This window comes from Sus scrofa, chromosome 8 (genome assembly GCF_054392235.1).
Source record: "Sus scrofa isolate SSC_HxYL_T2T_F1_AM1 chromosome 8, Sscrofa_HxYL_maternal_Yorkshire_Landrace_v2.0, whole genome shotgun sequence".
Lineage (NCBI taxonomy): Eukaryota > Metazoa > Chordata > Mammalia > Artiodactyla > Suidae > Sus > Sus scrofa.
The window spans coordinates 66,229,063-66,248,150 of record NC_139390.1 but is presented as its reverse complement, the minus strand read 5'-3'; the positions used below and the strand labels follow the sequence as shown (position 1 = coordinate 66,248,150).

At 35.5% G+C, this 19,088-nt stretch overlaps 1 long non-coding RNA gene across 1 annotated transcript in view; it reads right to left on the bottom strand.

Moving 5' to 3' along the window:
• Positions 1-1,154: 1,154 nt before the first annotated feature.
• The window catches only part of LOC146400819 (uncharacterized), a 29,893-nt gene continuing 11,959 nt past the window's right edge, over positions 1,155-19,088 (bottom strand). The window contains exon 2 of the long non-coding RNA XR_014812611.1: positions 1,155-1,340. This is a non-coding gene — a long non-coding RNA (uncharacterized LOC146400819). The remainder of the gene's footprint in view (positions 1,341-19,088) is intronic.

The window sequence follows — 19,088 nt, the reverse complement described above, 5'->3', positions numbered from 1 at the left end:
TGATTTGTATAATTTACTATCTTTGCTTCCATATTTTCAGGCTGATTTCCTACTTTTGTCACTTAGCTATTTTTTAGCTGATTTAAAAATAATCAAAATGAATCTTCATTTTAAAAAGGTATTTTCTATATTATGTTGAAAAATAGCTTTCAGTGATTTTATAAAAACTGAATTTTGTATTTCTAGAATAATATTAATTACATAAAAGGGAACACATCTATGTCCATTTTTCTCATTTCACTGCTTTCTTCTGAACCATTGTTTTGCTTGTCACACATCATTGCTGAAACACTCTTCTGACTGAATATCTGTAAATATTTTGCATTCTAATTACCTGGGACTACATAATGTCTCTTGCTAACTATTCTTGATTAATTTATCTTGGGGATGATGTGAGGATGACTCTCAGAAAATAAGAGATATCACAAACTCCAAGGTGTCAAGTAAAGGAAATGGAAGCAGAAATGCTCACACTTCCTTTCTACCTCCCTCCTCCCTCCCTCACTTCCTTGTTTCCTTTCCTCCCTCCCCCCCTTCCTTCCCTTCCTTCCTTTCTTTCCTCTTTCTTTCTCTCATTTTTATTCATTTGTCTTATACTGTCTCTCTAGATATTCTGTTCCTTGAAGATGGAGATGGTCAAGTGTTCAATTTGTATTCCAGTCAACACTCACTAGGAGCTCAATAAATGTTTGCTGATGGTTTCAATGAAACAGTGCATCTCAAAATTATACATGGTAGAGGTCCCTGGCAGCTCAGTAGAACAAGGATCTGCTGTTGTTACTGCTGTGGTTCTGGTTGCTACTGTGGCGTGGGTTTGATCCCTGATCTGGGAACTTCGGTATGCTGAAGGTATGGCCAAAAAAAAAAAACACTTTACACATGGCAATGGTAGAGTTTGAGCTCTTTCTGCTGTAAATTTCTTTGGACTCTCAGGCTTACATTGAAAAACTGGGCATTTTTAACATTCATATACATATGTGTGTCTTTATATTTATATATATTCATATACACATTTTTAATGACTCTGTGGTTTTATTGGCTAATACTTAATATGAACTCTATCCAGGCTTTATAGATTCTGAAGTTTAAAAATTTTTGTTGGCTCATTAAGAAAATGAATATAAAATTATGAATATAAAATTATGTATATAAAATTAAGTACATAAGTGAACATTTATTTAGAATGGGAAATCACAGCAAACATCACAAGGATCATAAAATCCAGAGAAAATTACCAATTTAATGCATAACTTACCTCTACACTACTTTTTCTCTCATTTTCATTTGTCTCCATGACCTTTGATTGCCTTTTTACAGCAATAATCATAAAATACCATTTTCTATAGAGAGAATAGAAAGATAATTTAGTCTTCCTTCTAGCATAACTGATTGGTTATTATTTTTAATAATATTGACATTACAAAAACTTCTTTCAACATCACAACTCATTTTTTGTAATGTTATATATACATTTTTCACACTGTTTCCAAATTGTGGGAAATCTTTATGAACTTTCCTTCATGTGTAAACTACAAGACTGGATGAATTTTCTAGAAACTAGCTTCTGGTTGCACACATTTCAAAACTTGTATTTTCTCAACCAGCCACATACATCCCTGGCCAAGTGCTGCAGGACAGTTTCCTCCACTCATCCTGTACCTTCACTTCTGGATACTGAGCAAATCAACACAGTGCTGGCAGTGATCCTGGACTGCATTCCTTCACCAGGATACTCAGCTAGAAATATTCTTTTTTTTCAGCTAGAGATATTTTTCAGCTAGAAATATTCTTATTTTTAGAATTCATGAAGTACTTTGTTCCATGTCTACCACAGGAATCAGCAATTTTTCACGTTATATTCATTCAGTGGCATGCCTTATTTCACTTAAAATACTGTTAACTATTAAAAATATAAAATAACCATTTTTTAAATGTCTTTGTTGCTTGTAATATCTATCCCTGAAATAAATTTAATAGCCATTCAACAATTGTTTATTAAAGGGTTAAAGTTTCTTCACTTGATAGGAAAATAGACTTTTCATTTTTCCTATAAGTATTTCTGGATTTTGATGTAGAGTACATAGCATATTTTTCATCTAAATTCTCTGTGAATTTCAGGAGGTTGTTTCTTTAGATTTAAGAATAAGATAATTTTAAGAATATGATTGTTTCTTTAGTTTTAAGAATAAGATAGATGTCTGGAGAAAGGGGGAATCTTCAAATTAATTACAAGTGAATAGTAAATGCTAGTACTATTTGTCAGGATATGCAAATTCCCAAAATCAGAAATTATAAAACTACAGGAGATTGCTGATGAAATAGTCCCAACAACAAAAAATTATTTGGTAGAGTGCTAATTCAATTCAATTCTATTTGACTATTTAACTTAATTTGACAAACATTTATTGGGAATCAATTATGTATAGAAAGATTTTATAGTTTCAAAAAATGAGTAAAACATTCTATCTGTCCTGAAGAAAGTTAAATTTTAATTAAAATTTGAGGTAGAAGATAGACCAATGTTTACAAAATACATATTAGTTGCCAGAAAATATTCTAGGCATTTTTTTTCCATAAAATATCACATTTAACTCACACAACATCCCTGAAAGGAAAGTATGATTATTCATATTGTTAAAGTTAAACTTTAGAGAGTTTGATGATATTGAAAATTTTACAATATAATTATTATTATTATAAAAGTTAATATTTTAATGCACCTACCATGTACCAGTAACTGTTTAAAACTTAACATGAAACATGATTTATTCATCTCAATACTTGTGTATTAACTAAACACTGTTGCTGTCTGCATTTTATAGATGAGAAGACTGGGCCACAGAGAGATTAAGTATCAAACAGTAGGTAAGGAATCGAGCCAAGATTAAGGTAACTTTTAAGGCCACACGGCCTGTAATTGTAAGGCTGGAGTTTCAGCCTGAGTTTGTGTGATATCCAAAGTCCATGCTTTCTTTTCCCTCATGCTCTTCCCAGGTGCTTTTTAAAAATAAAGCCATATACACACAAAACTATTTGTCCAAGTATGATATGAGCTCAAAGTGTTACAAATTGCAATTGGAGTTCTGAGGAGGCTTAAACTGATGAGAGAAACTTTAATGGTGGAGTTGACCTTTCAGCTGGATCTCAGTGAGTCAGATTTAGCAATACCACATATCTTATATAACTTCAGTAAGTGCTTTCATGATACTTCCTTGAAATACTGGAGTTCTTGTTTATGAATCCTCAATCTGAAAAATAAACTTCAACCAGGGTATAAAGACCAAGAGAGAAATAATACATTCACATATACCTCAAAGCATGCACTAACAAAGCATTGGGGAAAGTAAGAATTTCCCTTGAAAGAGAAGGCATGGACCAGCATTTGTGATGGAAGAGGCTGCAAAGGAGGAATACCCATGCACCACATTTTCTGTTTTTCATGAGCAAGAATTGCCTTAGAAAGAGCAAAGAAAAGGATATAGGAATGTTTTGAGTAGACAGAGAGGCTTTCTTCATCTAAGAGTGAAATGTGCTCCAGGCAAAAGTGTCTTGAGTGCCTAAGTGAGAGTCCAGGACAAGACCTGGCGGGGCTCACTATGAAAGCAACTGTTGAGCAAGTCATCACAACACTGTGTATTAGCTAGATGGGAATTCTTCGTTGTGGTATTTGATGCCAAGCAGCAGAGCCTATCACAAATTTTAGTTTTAGTCATTTTATGCATACCTCAGATTTGGTTGACATTGTTTTCTGTTAATTATAGAATACTTGCCAGTGGAGGATCGGGCCATTGAGGAATATCTGCCATCTATTGAATGTCTACTAAGGGACAAGAGTTTTAAAGATATATTTACATTCAGTAGGTGCTCAGGAGAGGTGGCCCAAACATATGCCACAATTGCATATTAATTACTCTGAATTGAAGTTGCTTCAGAAGTAGCTGGTGCAAGAAGGAAAATATGACCTTCCTCCCTCTCCCTGAAAGCAGGAAGTAAATCTCTCACATGAAAGTTTGCCCACTCTCTCATCTGGAGATAGAAAGACACCCTTATTAGCAAAGACAGGGAATTCAGAGCTCAAAAGCCTGTGTAAACAAATCTTGTTACTTCTTTACTCCCCATGCTCAAACTCTGTATAGATTCCTCACTAACCAAGAACCCCAAATCCAAGGTCCTTTGACCTGTCAAATGCTCACAAATTTGTTTTAAAAAGTGTAAAAGCTGGCTGCTTTGGTTAATTTTTAGGTCCCATTTCTATGGGACCTCTGTATCCATGGATTGAAATTTACTTTTCTCCTACTGATCTGTCTGTGTCAATTTTATTATTAGTCCAGTGACAAGAACTCAAGAGGCGTAGTTGGAGAAATTTCCACCTCCCTGCCAATTCCCATATAGGCAGGAATACCTGCATGCATACCACTTCACAGATAAAGAAACTTAGGTTAAAATAAATTAAGAAACTGTTTAATTTCCAAAAGCTAACAAGGGGCAGGAGCAGGACTGGAAGAAAGCTCTGTCAATTCCAAAGCTCATTCTCTTTTATCTGTGTAAAGTTAAAACCCAAGGAAATATTTTTTTCCTAAATGTTGAGCGGCAGCTCCAACTGAAATGCCATTTCTTTCCTTGCCTTGCTGACTTTAACACAAAGTAGACTGCAAGCCCCAGGCATCTCAGGTATGAGTTACATAAAGTATAAACCACAAACCATATTTAATCATGATAAATATGGGTAATATATTTCTTGGATCTTCTTTAATTTATTTAATGTTTATTAGTTATTCTTCAATCTAGCAATTAAAATCTGGGAAGCTATAAGTCTCAATATTATTTGCTTTGCTAAGTCATTTTTAGCATACACCTGTAGTGCACATTTAAGATCTAGACCAGAAATAAAAACCATTCACACAACAATGTGAAATTTTATACCAACTAACCTTGAAATAAATAAGTGCTGAATTATGGAAAAGGTTGGAATTCAGAAAATGTAACTCATAGTAATATCTAAAGCTCAGATCCTAAATGTTTTACAGGTATGTTTCATTTTTAACAACTACTAAAAAAGAGAAGAGGTCATATTACTCCATTTCAGGGACTTATCTGCAGTTTTCAGTAATGGGTATAATATGAGGGAAATTGGCTTTTTAAGGGTAAAGGCTTAAAATTCAAATATGAACAAATCTGGCATCTCACTATTTCATAATATTTACTAACTAAACTAACATATTACCGCTTAAATTTGTTATTATACTTTCAAAAATGATTTTATACTTGATTTTAACTTAATTATTGTGATATATTTTACAGTTTTATGTAAAGGACATTTTAACACCTTGTGGGATATGGTTAACTATTTTCTGAGAAAGGTAAAATTATGGCCCTTTAATTAATAAATGTTAATAAATTTCTCTTAAACAGAATGGAGGATTTCGATTTTTATTTTTGTTTAGCCATTAATAATTTTACATATGCAATAATAGTAACTAATATTATTAATGTACTATCTTAAGAATCCTGCAACAAGTGATTTTTCTCATAAAACCTAATATTTCAAAAGAAAGTTGACACCATTGTAGGATAGTGAAATTTTCTGAAGTAGAAACAAAAAAAAGTTTTCGTGTATGGTTGTTCATTTAGCTAGTTCATATGTTCAAAAAAATCTTCAATGTAATATCTACGAAAAAAACAAAAATATTTAATATATAAATGGGATCAATACCTTGTCAGTAAATGAACATCTGTGTCTCCTTGGACTAAGTAAACTATGATATACATAGAACTGCTTATTTATTTTTGAGCATCTTCTGAATTCCCTTATGACCAAATTATGACAAGGGATTAAGAAAGAAAATTGGAGTTCCCGTCATGGTGCAGTGGTTAACAAATCCGACTAGGAACCACGAGGTTGCGGGTTCGATCCCTGCCCTTCCTCAGTGGGTCAACGATCCGGCGTTGGCTGTGAGCTGTGGTGTAGGTTGCGGACGCGGCTCGGATCCTGCATTGCTGTGGCTCTGGCATAGGCTGGCAGCTGCAGCTCCGATTAGACCCCTAGCCTGAGAACCTCTATATGCCTCCGGAGTGGCCCAAGAAATGGCAAAAAGACAAAAAAGAAAATTAATCTTTGGGCTAGTTTCTTTTCAGTTTCTCACATTTCTTAAGGAAACCAAATGAAAAACATTTCATAGTAAGACACTTTGATAGTACTTAGGAATTTAAAAAGCAGTAATTAGGAATATCTTTCAAAATAACTTGAATTTTTTTTTTTAATCTTAAGTTTAGCTTTAGACTTTAGGGACTTACTAAGCTTTCCCAATATTTGAATTCTTACACCTCTAGAATTCCAAGAACTTGCATATTAAAGGTTGGTATTCTCTTCATTAATTGGTATTTTATTTTCCATATTTGAATAACAAAAATTTAAATTCTTAAGTGTATAGCTAGACATGAATCATCTAAATAACAACCACTGTTGAGCCTCTTGCTGTTAGGAATCTGGAAATTGGTTTGTAAGTGTCATTTTGTAAAATAATGTTATACTTTCTAACTAAAAATAACAAGAGTTCCTGCTAGGGTGCAGTGGGTTAAGGATCTGGCATTGCCACAGCTCTGGCACAGGTTGCAGCTGTGGTGTAGGTTGCAGCTATGGATTCAGTCCCTGGTTCAGGAACCTCCGCATGGAGGTGTGGCAAACAAAACCAAACCAAACAATCAACATAAGTCAAGCTGAGTAATGACTATTTGGTCATTTTCTTTCATTTCAGAGATCTCTGACAGGCATTTTCTTATAGATAATAGAGGACCACCCATGATGCTTTATTAATGCTCTGTTTTAGTTATTACTTTTTTTAACTAAGAGTTTCTATATGATTTTTCATGGTTAAATTCTCTGGTGAAATAATTCAGTTTATCTTTTTTTGTCACTGTTTTTACTTGTTGTCTAGAGCATATCAATAAGTTATTTTAATGTTTTTTTTGTTGTTGTTGTTAAATAACTAACACCTGAATCACTGGTGGGTCTGGGTGTTCTTTTTCATTATTGTATTTCTGTTGTTTTCAACCACATGGTCCCAACTTTTGGCATCTCTCCAATATCCAGCTCTGTTTGACTGAGTGCTGGATATTGGAGAGATCTCAGATGATATCTTTCTCTGGAAACGCTACCCTTCCCATTAGGTGAAGAGAGTAGACCCTTAATCCCTTAGGGGTTTTACTGAATAGAGGCTGGTAGTAGTCCTGCTAAGGTTCAGTCTGTGGTCCACTCTTGTACCACTGGGATTTTCAACTGAGAATCTAATGAGTTTTCTTCAACCTCATCATCTTACTTATCTGCTGAAAAACTGGATCTGTTTTTCTGAGACTTTTCACTTAAAGTTTTCATTTTCTGTCTCACACAGAAACTGGTAACATATTTGAGGCTCCTGGAAATCTTCACCAAAAACATTTTTGGTCTTTCAGTGCAATGGTTCTTCATCTGTATAAATCCCATATTCTCAGTCGTCTACTTTACTTAGAATTTCTGCATAACAAATTACCACAAAATTAGCAGCTTAAAATAGCACCCACTTATGAGGTTGTATTTCTGTAGATCAGATGTCTGGTCATGGCAAGACAGTTCTCTGGTCACTGTTTCTCACCTTGCTGACATCAAGGCATCAGCTGGGTTGTGTGCTCATCTGAAGCGTTGACTAAAGGAGGATCAGATTTCCCTCTCATTCAGGCCATTAGCAGAGTTTACTTCCTTGGGGTTGTAGGATGAAGGTCCCCATCTTTTTGCTGTATGTGGGTTACTCTCCGCTCTTACTGCCTGCTGTGCCCTGCCACAAGTCCATCTCCATCTTCAAACATAGCAAAGGAGATTCCTCCATACCTCTCATATCCAGAATCTCTTACCAGGAATGGCCCAGCCCTTTTAAGGGCTCACCTGATTAGATCAGGTCCATTAATAGTAATCTCTTCCTTAAAGTTAACATAAGCTAGTCATGGAAGTGATATCCATGCCACCTAAGGAATTTTGAAAAATTTTCAGTTTCACCAAGTTAAATTGAAGCCTCTGTTGTTAACAAAAATATTTCTAGTTTTATTCAGAAAGTAGACAACTATTTTTAGAAAAAGATAAATAGGAATTCCCCTGTGGTACAGTGGGATAAGAATATGATGTTGTCACTGAAGAGGCTTGGTTGGCTGCTATGGCATTGGTTCAACTACCATATGCCACAGGTATGGCCAAAAATAAATAAACACAAAATTTTTAAGAGATGATATACACTAGATAAATGAACTCTCTGAACAAACTCAGTTAATAGGATAATAAAAAACTTTCAAGAAATCTACAAAATTCTGCAGATATGGTACACTAAGAAAACACTAATTCATATGTATATGTGTCTGATTTTTGTATTGGATTATACATAAGTATCTGATTTTTGTATTGCATTTAACTATTTTTAGAAATACATGCCATATGCCTACACCTAGCTAGGCAATTAAAACAAAAAAACAATTATTTAATATTGTTAGAACTTGAACACACTACAGAAGCAACATGTACACAGCATTAAAAAATTTTTAAAATGTTTTATAAATCTTAAAGTAAGGCATTTAAGTGACAATACTATAAGCTGGTATATCTGAAAATTCCACATAGACTTGCAGCAAGCCTTGTTTAAGTTCACTACAAATCATGGTAATAAAATAGCTTTTATTAAAATTCACCTGTGCATACTAGTTTGTTAAGTATTTTAGTAAATGCATTCTTAAGACAAAAGGTATTTTCTTAGTACTGGATCTCAAGAAAGATTTCATTTTGAATTTTGTTTTACATAGGTTCTTAATCTTTGCTGTGTGGATGACCTTTGTAATGTAAAAATCTTCAATTTTTTCCGTCCTTTTCCCCTCACCCCCAACAAAAATCTTTGCAGAAATAATGAGAGGTCCTCTTTGCTTTTAGTAAGAACACAGTAAGAACTAGTATCGTGAACACAGATTATGTTTTAAATTTATTCAAGAAAAAAGTATAGATAATGTGTTTTATACATGTAAAAACACATTTGTAAATGTGTTTTGAAAGAACAGGCAAGATATCATTCATATGACAGAGTGCAGTTAGAAGAAAATTTTAGCATTCACTTGCCTATGAAGTATATATAAGCACAATGTCAAAGATAAGGGAAATATTGATGAGTAATAAAAGTCTCATAGTCATAATTAATATGTTTGCACTGCAATAATTATCTTTGGGCTCTCCTTTGTGTTATTCTTGTTATTCTTAACTTCATGGGATTCTTCAATATTGCAAGGATCCAAGAAGTAAACAGTTTATTATATTAGCTGTCTCTGGAGCAGTGTTTTATAGTGGATTTAGAGTATGAGCTACTGAGCCATTAAATATGTTTTCTTATCTATGTTCACCTGAAAAAAAAATCAGAAAAGATCCACCTTGAAGAGCTGTGAAGATTCAAACACATTTAAGCAAAGAAACTGTCCAAAAGTATGAACATGCAGTTCTAAAAATGTAAACCAAAGCAATTATTATTTAATGGAAAGTTTTGGTAAATGGAAATTTTAGAAAAGCAACTTCAGTTCAAATCTAAAATTATCACCATCCGTTCACTGAAGAGTCAGGTTTATATCCTTATAAGTACTCAGAAAAAATTATCAAAAAGTGTTTTACATATCCTTGCATTAATTCCAAGACCCAGAATGAGTTTGTGAATATCTGTGGATATTTATAAATGGTCCTACTTTCTTTGGTACTAAGTTGCCAAGTCCTCAATGCCCACTTGACACAACTATCTTTTAACTGCTATGTTTACATTAATTCATTTAATACATTGTTTTGATATTTCTGAATTTTAAATAGCTCTAAAAATAGGAGCCATAAATTTTTGGTGGTAGACTCTCCCTTGTTTCTGGAAGCTAACATTTTTAAGAGTATTTATAGTCATGGAGATGTTAGGTAAATATCAAAAAAATGATTCCATTTTTCTATAGAGACATCCAAATTGAGAATAATCCAAAAGCAAATGCTTCAGGCTAGGATGCTAAACAAATCTGTTTCATAATGGATTTGTTTTAAGTAGGGATATCTCTGAACAGATAATTATCATGTAATCAGAGGCTCAGACCAGATGTGGAGTCCAGGGACTTAATAAAGAGAGAATTTAAGAAGGGATCTCTAGTTTAAGAGATAAGCCCTAGGACCATAGTGAGAAATCTGGGTGAAGGAGAAAGGCAACCACTAGAGACAAGGAGTAAGGGCACATCTTTCAGACTTATGGATACATTATAACTTTTGTTATGCTATTTCTAAACACTTAGAATGTTCATTTCAAAGGTCTCAGATGAGTGGTAATTTAAAAGATAAAGGGTGAAGTTGGTAAGTGTATTCTGTAGTAGAAGTGAGTCATAGAGCCGAGCAATAGATGTGCACTGGTCAGAGGAAATGAGCAGTAAACACCACAAGTACTGGTGGAAGGGACTGGATTTCTTGTAGTCAGCAAGGCATAACCATTTGGTAAATAATGCATTAACATAAGGATAAGTTGAAGGCTGACCTGGAGTAAACTTGGGGGCATGACTACAGAGGAAAAAAATATTTGTGTGTGTGTTTAGTTTATCACTCATTCATCTGACTATACTAAAAGGACAGGCTGCACAGGGAGGGATGGAAGCATCTATTAAAGTTAAATTTGATTAAGTTTGTACTTCTAAGGATGCTCTTTATATTTCTCTATTCTCCACACAATTAAACTCAGCAACATTTATTGAGGACGTATTATGCAATAGGTAGTATGCTAAATTGAGGATTGAAGAGAAATGAAACACTGCCATGGCCGTCTTTATTTCCTAGTCATGGAGAAGCAACTGAAACTATGAAATCAGTTATTCTCATTCTCAGCAGTACTATCAGAAGCTTATACAGAAAATCATGTTAAGAAAAATGAAAAATGGAGTGATTATTTCTAACTTGGTAATTGGGAAAAATCCAATGTTACAGAGGAGCTAACTGATCCTAAGTAAAATTTGCTTCCTAGATTCATTTTTATCATATATGCATTCTTTCCTTCATTTCAACATCTCTAATAATGAGGTCCCACATTTAGTTTGAGCTCTGATGGGAAGATCTGAGAATGAGACCCTCCTAATGTGAGCAAGTATCTTTCATGGATACCCTGCAAATTGTCCTGGAACATGCATTATCTATTTTACCCTCCTGTTCTTTTCCTTTTTTTCTTGTTCTTCTTTCCCTTCTCCCTTTTCTCTCCCTCTCCCCCTTCCCCACCCTTCTCTTCTTCCCTGATTTCCTCCCTCCCTTCCTTCCATCTTTCTGTCCATCTTTCCTTTCTTCCTCCCTCCTTCCTCCCTCCCTCCCTTCCTTTTCCCTTCCTAGTAAAGGAATATTACTTAGCAATTATTCAAGGGGTATAATTCATCAGCCTTAAAGTATTAATTTGATCTATTTATTGGTCACCTCCTGTTTCTGGCACTGTTTGATGTACAGAGGATATAATAGTGAAAAAATGGACTAAACTCTGACCTCATAGAAGTTACATTCCAGTGGAAACTATTAAAAAGTAAAAAAGAAAAAAATATGGACAAAGTAGAGGAAGTGTATTGTGTGTGTGTGGGTGAGGAAGATTAGCATATTACATAGTGTGATTGTAGTAGGTTCTGTCTGCTGAAAGCCAACCAAAAAAATTTAAAGTCTTGACTGAGAGGAGTGAGCAAGCAAAGGGGTATCTGGGGAGAGAATTTGTGATGCAGAGGAAACACCAAGTACAAAGCTTCCAAGAAGGGAATATGCCTGCTGTTATTTGAGAAATAATAGGGATGTCTGAGGGTCTGCCTGGAGTGATTCAAGAGAGGAGATTAGAGATGTCTTTAGAGCCCTGTAGTTTATTGTGAGGATTTTGGCTTTTACTCGGAAAGTTTGGGAAGTCAAAGTGAAGAATAAGTAGATCAGATTTTAAAAAGTCACCTTAAATGCTGCCCTGAGAATTAGGGCAGGATTAGAGAGACCATGTAGATATGCAGATGTAAGTTAAACAGCTTCCAACATTTTTTGGCTGAGCAACCCAATGAACAAAGGTGCCATTTACTGAGATGAGGAATCTTGAGAGAGAAGCAAATGGTTATGCAGGGTGAGAGGTAGAAAGGTTTATCAGCAAATTTGTTTTGAATCTCCTAAGTTTGCAATTGAGTAGAGATTCCAAGTATGTACATGTTTTGAGTTAAAGGGGGGGAAAAACCCTATATCAGCAATAACATATATCTTTAATATTTTGCTACCTACTTTAGTCTCATGAGAACACTTTTCACTGTAAGTGGCTGGTGCAGATGTTCACCTAAGGATAACTGTAGAAATGTATTCAGTGAAGGACCATTACCTTGAAGTAGCACCACTATGCAAGTTCTTAGCAGGATGTAACCAGACCCATAAAGAGGAGATGGTGCTACCTTTCCAGAGTTAGCCCTGTCTTAATCCTGACACAACCTTTTCCTTCTTCTCAGGTGGAGTTGTATACACCTCCTCTCCCCCGTTTTTCTTACACTGACCTTTGTATACCACACTTTTTCTTTGAACTATGTTTCACTTAGATTTGTCATTGTACGTTTACAGTTCTCACTCTATCCCTTTAGATTGGAAGCCTCTAAAGAGTGGGGTTATGTTGATTAATTTTTATACTTTCTGTTTCCACTACAGTGCCTGATATATTATATGTACTCTATCTATTCATTGAATGCATAATTTTTTTTGAGTTTGTAAAGACTTTTTATTAAGGCACCATCAACAGACAAAATACATATAGAAAGTATACAAATAAATGTTTATATATGTATATCCCTGTGAAGCCATGACCATCAAGATAATTAACATATCCACTACTTGCAAAAGTTCTTCTACCTCTCAGTAATCCCTCCCTCCCAAACCCCACTTTCCACCCTTCTCAGGAAACCATGGATCTGTATTCTGTACTATACATTAGTTTGCATTTTCCAGATTTTACATAAAAAGAATCACTTAGTATGTACTCTATTTTTTTTTGTCTGGCTTTGTTCATTCAACACAAGTATTTTGAGAGTCATCCATGTAGTTCATTTTGTTTTTTCTGCTGAGTCATATTCCCTGGAATGGATATAGCATCATTATTTTTTTTTGTTTTGTTTTTTTGTTTTTGTTTTCATTACTCAAATGAATTTATCACATCTGTAGTTGTATAATGATCATAACAATCTGATTTCACAGGATTTCCATCCCACAGCCCAAGCACATCCCCCAACCCCCCAAACTGTCTCCTCTGGAGACCACAAGTTTTTCAATGTCTGTGAGTCAGCATCTGTTCTGCAAAGAAGTTCAGTCTGTCCTTTTTTCAAATTCCACATGTCAGTGAGTGTTTGATGTTGGTGTCTCATTGTATGGCTGACTTTACTACTTACTATATGCAACTATATGCCAATAAAACAAAAAACCTAGAAGAAATGGACAAATTCTTAGAAAAGTACAATCTTCCAAGACTAAACCAAGATGAAATAGAAAAGATCAATGGACCCATCACAAGAACTGAAATTGAAACTGTGATTAAAAAATTTCCAACAAACAAAAGTCCAGGACCAGGTGGCTTCACAGGCAAATTCTATCAAACATTTAGAGAAGAACTAACACCTATCCTTCTGAAACTTTCACAAAAAATTGCAGAGGAAGGGATATTCCCAAACTCATTCTATGAGGCCACCATCACCCTGATACCAAAACCAGACAAAGATGCCACAAAAAAAGAAACTACAGGCCAATTTCACTGATGAACATCAATGCAAAAATCCTCAACAAAATACTAGCAATCTGCATCCAACAATACATTAAAAGGATTGTACACCATGATCAAGTGGGATTTATACCAAGGATGCAAGGGTTGGTTCTTCAATATCCGCAAATCCATAAGGTGAGACACCACATTAACAAACTGAAGAATAAAAACCATATGATCCTCTCAATAGACACGGAAAAAGCCTTTGACAAAAATCCAACACCCATTTCTGATAAAAACCCTTCAGAAAGAGGGCATAATGGGAACCTACCTCAATATGATAAACACTATATATGACAAACCCACAGCAAACATCATTCTCAATGGTGAAAAGCTGAAAGAATTCCCACTGAGATCAGGAACAAGATAAGGATGTCCACTCTTACCACTACTCTTCAACATAGTTTTGGAGGTCCTAGCCATGGCAATCAGAGAAGTAAAAGAAATAAAAGGAATCCAAATTGGAAAGGAAGAAGTAAAACTATCACTATTTGCAGATGACATGATACTATATATAGAGAATCCTAAAGACTCTACCAGAAAACGGTTAGAGCGCATCACTGAATTTGGCAAAGTCGCAGGATACAAAATTAATACAAGAAATCGATGGCATTTCTATACACTAACAATAAAAGAGCAGAAAAGGAAATTAGGGAAGCAATCCCATTTACCATTGCATCCAAAAGAATAAAATACCTAGGAGTAAACCTACCAAAAGAGACAAAAGACCTGTACTCTGAAAACTATAAGACACTGATGAAAGAAATCAACGATGACACAAATAGATGGAAAGACATACCATGCTCTTGGATTGGAAGAGTTAATATTATCAAAATCACTATACTACCTAAGGCAATCTACAGATTCAATGCAATCCCTATCAAATTACCAAGGACATTTTTCACAGAACTCGAACAAAATATTTTAAAGTTTGTTTGGAAGCACAAAAGACCCAGAATAGCCAAAGACATCCTGAAAAAGAAAAATGGAGCTGGAGGAATTAGGCTCCCGGACCTCAGACTATACTACAAAGCAACAATCATCAAAACTGCATGGTACTGGCACAAAGACAGAATATAGATCAGTGGAACAGGATAGAAAGTCCGGAATTCAACCCATGCACCTACAGCCAACTAATCTATGACAGAGGAGGCAAGGATATACAATGGAGAAAGGACAGCTTATTCAATAAGGGGTGCTGGGAAAACTGGACAGCCACATGGAAAAGAACGAAATTAGAACACTCCCTAACACCATACACAAAAATAAACTCCAAATGGATTAAAGACCTAGATATAAGACCAGACACTATCAAACTCTTAGAGGAAAACACAGGCCAAACACTCTCTGACATAAACGACAGCAACATCTTCTTGGATCCACCTCTTAGAGTACTGACAAATAAAAACAAAACTAAACAGGTGGGACCTAATCAAACCTCAAAGTTTCTGCACAGCAAAGGAAACCCTAAACTACATGAAAAGACAACCCACAGCATGGGAGAAAATCTTTGCTAGTGAAGCAACTGACAAGGGATTAATCTCCAAAATTTATAAACACCTTCTGTAGCTCCATACCAAAAAAACAAACAAGCCCATCAAAAAATGGGCAGAAGAGCTAAACAGACAGTTCTCCAAAGAAGACATAGAGATGGCCAAAAAAAAACACATGAAAAGATGTTCAGCGTCACTCATTATTAGAGAAATGCAAATCAAAACCACTCTGAGGTGCCACCTTCACCAGCCAGAATGGCCCTCATCCAAAAGTCTACAAACAGTAAGTGCTGGAGAGGGTGTGGAGAAAAAGGAACCCTATTACACTGTTGGTGGGATTGTAAATTGGTGCAACCACTGTGGAAAATAGTATGGAGATTCCTCAGAAAACTAAACATAGAACTATCATTTGATTCAGCAATCCCACTCCTGGGTATCTATCCAGAGAAAACCATGACTCGCAAAGACACATGTACTTTAATGTTCATTGCAGCACTGTTTACAATAGCCAAAACATGGAAACAACCTAAATGTCCATCAACAGAGGAGTGGATCCAGAAGATGTGGTACATATACACAATGGAATATTGCTCCACTATTAAAAAGAACAAAATAGCAGCATTTTTAGCAACATGGATGGACCTAGAAATTATCATTGCATGCATAATTGATTGAGGCTTCTCCTGTGCTCCAGAGACTAGGATTTTAAACTGCTTCCTATTATTTCTAGCTGAATATCCTGTAATCACCCCAAATATAACATGATGAAAACAGAATTGATTTACTTATCTTGAAAACTTGACTTTACCCTGAATTTCCAGTATCAGTTAGGGACATAACTTTGCAGGAAGATACTCCAAATGAACACTTTCCAACCTTGACTCTTACTGAATTTTATGCCACTATGGTCTATGTTCTATGAATCACTCTCTAAAGTGTCTTTTTTTTTTTTTTTGGCTGTGCCTGCAGCATGCAGAAGTTCTGGGACCAGGGATTGAACCTGCATCACAGCAATGACCTGAGCCACTGCAGTGACAACGCTGGATCTTTAACTTGCTGAGCCACCAGGGAACTTAAAGCATCTTTGGAATTAGTTCCTTTAGTGTTTCACTCACACCTCTTCTCCATACCTCATTGCCTGTGAGCTTTTCTATTTTGCTTATTCTTTTTCTGCATTCACCCTATATCACAAGCATTTACAAACTGCAAAGTCCCAGTGTAAACCCACATATGGTATGAAGTTGTTCTCAATTCCGCAGTCAGCATAATATTTTTCCCTCCCCAATAGCACTCTGTGGCTTTCTAACACATCTGGCGTCAGAGTGGAGAAAAAGTAACATTTTTTCTTATTAGCTCGTGGTTTTCTCCTCTTTGCACCCCAACACCAAATACTAGCCTTTCAAGAAGAAGATACTCAATAAATGATTGTTGAGTTGAATGAGTGCATATGGACCCTGTTTTACCGCTTCTCTGACATAATAATTCTCTTCAGAGGAGGAGTAAGCAATTGCCATTCATCAAAAGTCATTCTCTTGAGGATGTCTGCTCTTCACTTCTATTCCACTTTCCTATTCAGTAGCAGGATACCTCTAAAAGATACTTTTTAAAACAATATTTTCTAGGTTAAAAAAAGGTGTTCCATCGTTGAGAATAAACTATTCCTTCACCTGTGAGAGGGCTGATTGGAGACAAATTTGTCAGATTTCTGCACCAATGCATCAAACTGCCACCCAAAATGTGCTAGTCCTTTTCATCGTAAGGATTTTGTGACATACTCTTTGTCTGATTAGAGGAACACAATGCTTTAAACTTCTATTTAAGTGATCCTAGAAGATACCTTGATAATGCATTAGAAACAGAGTTGTGCACATAAATGTTTCACTGTGCATTGCTTATATCTGTCATCCTTTACAGCATAAGAAGGAAATACGCTTTCAAGATATTCTCAGGAGTAGAGAAAATTAAGTCACCCCTCCTTCTAGAAAAGAGAGTAGTATTCTATCATCTCAAAAATGAGGGTATATGGCTAAATGTTTACACATTGGGAGGAAAGCTATGGAAAAACGATTTGTCAACACAAATATAAAAGCAAAGGGATATCCAAGATGGCATGCCTAAAAAGGGCCAACACAAAATCTTTAGGGTGCAGTGAAATTCCATGTACAGTCACCCAGGTTATGAATCTGATTCACCCTTGTGAATGAATATTCCAAATAAAAAATCTAATGCAGTGATCACCTATGGAATATGTACTCTCCATGGTAAAAGTATATTACAAACTTTATGAATCCTAGAAAGCCTGATCCTGTCTAATTCAAGGTTATATTCAAAGAGGTATGCCAAAAACTAAATGTAGTGATACATCTGAGATCCAAATTATGGAACTTTGTTTATTTTCTCTTTTCTAATTTTCTTCTATGCTATATTGCTCTGGAATCTGTCTTACTCTAAAACCAATGCCTCAAACTATATCTGAGTGTCAGTGAGTAACAATAAACCTCCCTTTTCAATATCTTCCAATCTATACAGATTTTTCTCCCCATTTTAGTTTCTAATCTCTAGTTACTTTTATTATGTAGTTAATCTTAATGTCTCATAAAAGGGCTTTCTTTACTCCATCTACTGTTTTCTTTTTTGCTGTTATCCTGATCAGGGAGAAACTAAATAGGGAAAGACTATATACTCTATATTTAATGAGGGAAAAACAGCGGGGAAATTTAGGAGTTAAAAATTTTATTCTTTTAGGGAGTTCCCATTGTGGCTCAGCAGGTTACAAACCCAATTAGTATTCATGAGGATGCAGGTTTGATCCCTGGCCTTGCTCAGTAGATTAAGGATCTGGTGTTGCCATGAGCTGTAGTGTAGTCTGCAGATATGGCTTGGATCCTGAATTGCTATGGCTGTGGTGTAGGTTGGCAGTTGTAGCTATGATTCAACCCCTAGCCTGTGAACCCCTAGGGCCACACGTGCTGCCCTAAAAAAAGAAAGCAAAAAACAATATATAGATGTACCCTTTTAAGGGAAACATCCTTAAATGTTGGTGGGAATATAAATTGGTACAATCATTATGGAAAGCAGTGTGGAGGTGCCTCAGAAAATTAAATATAGAACTACCAAAGAAAACTATAGGCCAATATCCTTGATGAATACAAATGCAAAAATTCTCAACAAAATTTTAGCCAACTGAATCCAACAACATATAAAAACTATCATACACCACGACCAGATGGGATTCATCCCAGGTTCATAAGGATGGATCAATACACACAAATCAATCAACATCATACACCACATTAACAAAAGAAAAGTCAAAAACCACATGATCATCTCAAAAGATTTGACAAAGTCCGACATCCCTTCATGATCAAAACTCTTACCAAAGTGGATATAAAGGGACCATACCTTAACATAACAAAAGCCATTATGACAAACTCACAGCAAATAAAATACTCAGTGGAGAAAAGCTGAAAACCTTGCCCACTAATATCTGGAACAAGAGAAGGATGCCCATTCTCACCACTTTTATTCAACATGGTATTGGGAGTACTAGCCACAGCAATCAGAAAAACAAAAGAAATAAAATGTATCCAGATTGGAAGAGAAGAGGTAAAACTGTCACTGTATGCAGATGACCATATACTGTATATAGAAAACCCTAAGGACTCAACCCAAGAACCACTCAAACTGATCAACAGGAGTTCCCGTCGTGGCGCAGTGGTTAATGAATCCGACTAGGAACCATGAGGTTGCGGGTTCGGTCCCTGCCCTTGCTCAGGGGGTTAACGATCCGGCGTTG